Source organism: Anomalospiza imberbis, chromosome 1 (genome assembly GCF_031753505.1).
Source record: "Anomalospiza imberbis isolate Cuckoo-Finch-1a 21T00152 chromosome 1, ASM3175350v1, whole genome shotgun sequence".
NCBI lineage: Eukaryota > Metazoa > Chordata > Aves > Passeriformes > Viduidae > Anomalospiza > Anomalospiza imberbis.
In genome coordinates this window covers 148891533-148895700 of record NC_089681.1, presented here as the reverse complement: position 1 = coordinate 148895700, position 4168 = coordinate 148891533, and the positions used below count along the sequence as shown (strand labels likewise).

Below are 4168 nucleotides of genomic sequence, written 5' to 3'. Positions count from 1 at the left end.
AGTATTTACAGACACATTAATATTTTTAAATTTTCTAAAAGACGAGTATTTGGTAATTTCTGTTTGCTATAGTTGTATGGGGTCTCATCCAAAAAACAGTCTTCTAAAAAGCCCAGAACCTGGCTCTGCCTTCTCCTACCAGCCTGATTTTTTTTTTTTTTTTTTTCATGTGTGTTTGTAGAAATTCAGCTGCAGGCAGCAGTTTGGTTCCATGACTTGGAAAATCCCATCTCTCCATGAACTGTTCATACACCATCCTGTCTTTCCAACAGTGTTGTTGTTGGCCTTGCTCAGACAACTGAGTCAGAAAAAATTTGCTGTTGGTTTTCACACTGCCTCTTGTTGTATTGATTTCTCTCCTGTGGTTTGTAAATCGCTCTCCTTTTCCCCGGTTCCCAGGATTGCCTCGCTGCAGGAAGCAAGGCTCTGTTGCAAAGGCCTCTCTGTGCCGCTGTGGAATGCCTCCACTTGGCATTGGCTTTTCAAAAGCTTTTCTCTCTGCTTTCTGAAGACCCACAACAGGTTTTAGTTTCAATTGCCCACTCACAGAGTTTTCTTAGAGAAGAAAAAAGGAAAAAAGAAAAAAAAGGCAAAAAGAAAAAGGTGATTTCCAAGCATTGAAATCACCTTGCTTGAAAAGCTGCTAAAACCCAAATGTGCACTGAAGTGTATTTATTGTCTGTTTCATAAATGAAGACAGAGAAGTTCTGGTGTTGTGAAATGAGGTGATTTTCATCAGAATCTCAGAAACTCAGAATCATTCAGAATCACCTTCATATATTATTAAATTCCTCTATGAATTATTAAATTCCACCACCCCTCCGTGTGGTCTTCCCTCAGTGAGATTTGAGAGGTTTCTAACATCTGAATTCAAGACAAAAGTCACAACTCAACCAAAACAGAAATATCAAGTTGCAACATGTGAAAATCTGTATCACTACACTGCTTTTCTTCTCTTGAATCAAAGTTTATGGGCGCCCCATTGCTATAATGGATCTTTGTGTGCATCTAAAGCTGGGTTCACTCCCCATCATTTTAACCTTTTAAAAGTCTGGTTTGAGCTCATTCTTTGTATTTGTTTTGTAACAAAAAACCTGTTGAGCATGTGGCAGCTACTTAAACAAAATTGGCAATTACTGGATATCAAGCAAATACCTCAGCCAGAGCAAATATAACGGGACAGAAAGGGGATCACCTTTAGCAGACAGATGGGATGTTCCTCACATAGAACATGCAAATACACCTGAAAAACATGATTTCACATTCTCTCACACCAGCAAGTACAACAGTCATTTTAAGACCAGCAAAGATTGTTATCAAGACATATTCTCCCTCTAGTCAAATTGGCTTCTATTTCCATTTACATTACACAGGAAGAGTTAGGACTTCCAGCAGCAAGGGTCATTTGGAGGTCCTCAAGTCAAAGATATTTAAGTCTTGATTTTGAATGGAATGAATTCAAGTCAGAGGAAGAAGATGGAAGAATCTGGAAGATAGCACAGAGTTAGGGGAAAAAAAACACAAGAAAAATGAAAAGAAATTAAATAAAAAAGAAGATTATTCATTTTTTAGGTTCCTGAAGTTCTCTGCTTGCTGCGTGTCAGAGTAGACAGTCCAAGGGACAAAGGAAAGAATGAACTCTTGCAACCTAATGGAACATCTCATAGTCAAGGAAAAATTGTGGTTCTGTGAAAAATTCCCAAGTCTTCCAATGCCATTAGACATATTAATAGATTAATAGAAATTTAGGGGAAAATGGAGTGCAATCTTGTTAATTAGTCAATGAGATTGTTATGATCTCATTTGTTCATGCTCTGAGTCACCACCAAAATCATGGCTGCTCACACAGGCAGCTTTTAGATCATCCATCACCAGTTAAACCCTAATTCACAATTTCCCTGAGTAGATGCATCCTAAATCACTCCTGAAGTCCCTCCTGACAGATTGCTGCCACACAAAACCAACACGCAGCCTTAATCTTCAATCTGCTCTCTGAGAAGACAATGAATATTTACAGAAAACTCTCACATCCTGCCACGTGCCGAGGCTGCAGCAGCATCAGTCTCAGCTCAAGACTCAGCAGTGACACAAAATCGGGGCAGGCAGAGCCCATCCAAGCACAGCGTTGGGCAGGGAGGAACAAACCTCCCGAGAAACTTCTGGAGCGCCGCTGGAAGTAAACAGATGTAAATAATTCACTGTGCATTCACGAGCTGCTTTCAAGAAGTGCCTGGGAAAGGGGGAACAAACACCAGCACAATGCAGCAGCCCACATTTTACCTGATTGAAAAGAAACACGTTCAGCACTGAGTGTCAATGTGAAGTCTTGCCTTTCACAGTGCCTGTGACAAGCTCATACAAACATTCAATCTAATGGTCCCTGATTAGCAAGCAAGGCTCTTAAGTCTGCCAAGCAATTCTGCAGCCTGGGTTTTCAAAGCAAAAAATGGGATTTTTTTCTGAAGCCTGAAGCATGGAAGGAATAGCAACCCCCAGGGAAACGCCTCTGTTGAAAAATGAGGCGTTATTTCAGAATCTTGAAAGCAGAACACACAATTTCATATACATATGGGGTCATAGAATGGTTTGGGTTGGAAGGGACCTTAAAGATCATCCAGTTCCACTCCCCTGCCATGGGCAGGGACACCTTCCACTATCCCTGACTGCTCCAAGCCCTGTCCAACGCGGCCTTGGACCCTTCCAGTGATCCAGGGGCAGCCACAGCTTCTCTGGGGACCCTGTGCCAGGGCCTCACCACTCTCACAGGATACAATTTCTTCCCAATATCCAATCTAAACCTGCTCTCTTTCAGTTTAAAGCCTGAGCATGGCCCTTCTCCATTGGGAGTCAATGTATGTCCTGTGCCTGCAGGCTCCTTCTGTGGGACTTCAGATCCATTACTTATTTAAAATGAAACACACATCAAACAAAATTGACAAGAAGACAAACAGAAGACACAGATTTCACTCCGTGTTCAGAAAATATTTGAGCTTGGCAGAATTTCCTGCTCCAACCACTGTGCTCAAGCAGGATTAGGTACAGCAGCTGTTCCAGGACAGTGTCCAGGAAGGTTTTAATGTCTCCAAGGATGGGGACTCCAGAACCACTCCGGGAAACCTGTTGCAGTCTTAGACCACCCACACAGTTAGGAATCTTTTCTTGTATTTAAAAGCAATTTCCAGTATTTCTGTATGTGCCCATTACCTTTTGTCCTGTCACTGAACACCACTGGGAAGAGCTCCACTTCTTCCCTTCCTCCCAACAGGAGAAGTAAGTACACATTCAATCTGAAAGGTAATTTCAGAACAAATATTAGGACATATTGCATCCACATTTCTACTTCAAGGGGTTGATTGAGTACACAGGGCTGCAAACAGACACTGCCAGCATGGGAATTCACATTCACAGAGTAATACAGTAATATGATGTTTAAACATAATATTTTATTTATATCCACACAACCAACAAAAATGGTAACACAACCAATATAAATGGTAACAAGCCCTCACCATGTTGGTTGTTTTTAGCTTTGGGTTTTTCACTAATAAACAGAACAAATGGCAAGGCTCACCAGAAAAACACACAGAAGCTTTAGAGCTTAATTGGCTTCTACATTTGGGTCAGCAAATGTTCCTGCTACAAAGCCAGTGAGGGATTCTTGCAACCTATTCATGTTTCTCACCAGCACAACGACAGCTAAAAAGATAGGCAACCATGGCTACCATCATGGGATCAGCAAACTTCTTTTCACAGCTGTAAATATTTGTAGTGGAGCCAATTAGAGGCAGTGTGGTTTTGTCAGCATTGCCTAGGAAACATCAATAGCTGCTCCAAAGAATCCCCCACCTCTCCTGATCCTGCTGGAGTTTATTGAACAGTGCAGTGGCTGATGGTGCCTCCTCCACACACTGAGCTAGAACTAGGTGAGAAACCAGCTCTGGCAAGGAATAAAGCTGCTCCTGGAGGCACTGAGCTCCTCAGCTCTCTGGTGGGACTATGAAAGCAGCAGGGAGGCAGCTGGGGAAGATCCCAGGCAGTGAGATTCATTTTAAACTAAGTGGAAGATTTCAGGTTCCTTTAGTATGTCTTGTTTGTGTCAAAATCCCCGTTCTGAGCAAATGCCTTTCAAGGGCATTTGGGTACTGATGCAGCTGCTCTCAGGGGAGTT

At 42.2% G+C, this 4168-nt stretch overlaps 1 long non-coding RNA gene across 1 annotated transcript; it reads right to left on the bottom strand.

Annotated features, from left to right (window-relative positions):
- Positions 1-349: 349 nt before the first annotated feature.
- On the bottom strand, positions 350-3926 carry LOC137464388 (uncharacterized). Its single transcript, XR_010994212.1, has 3 exons — positions 3572-3926; positions 3205-3287; positions 350-555 (listed from the first exon to the last, which is right to left on the bottom strand). It is a non-coding gene; the product is annotated as an uncharacterized lncRNA (long non-coding RNA).
- Positions 3927-4168: the final 242 nt, after the last annotated feature.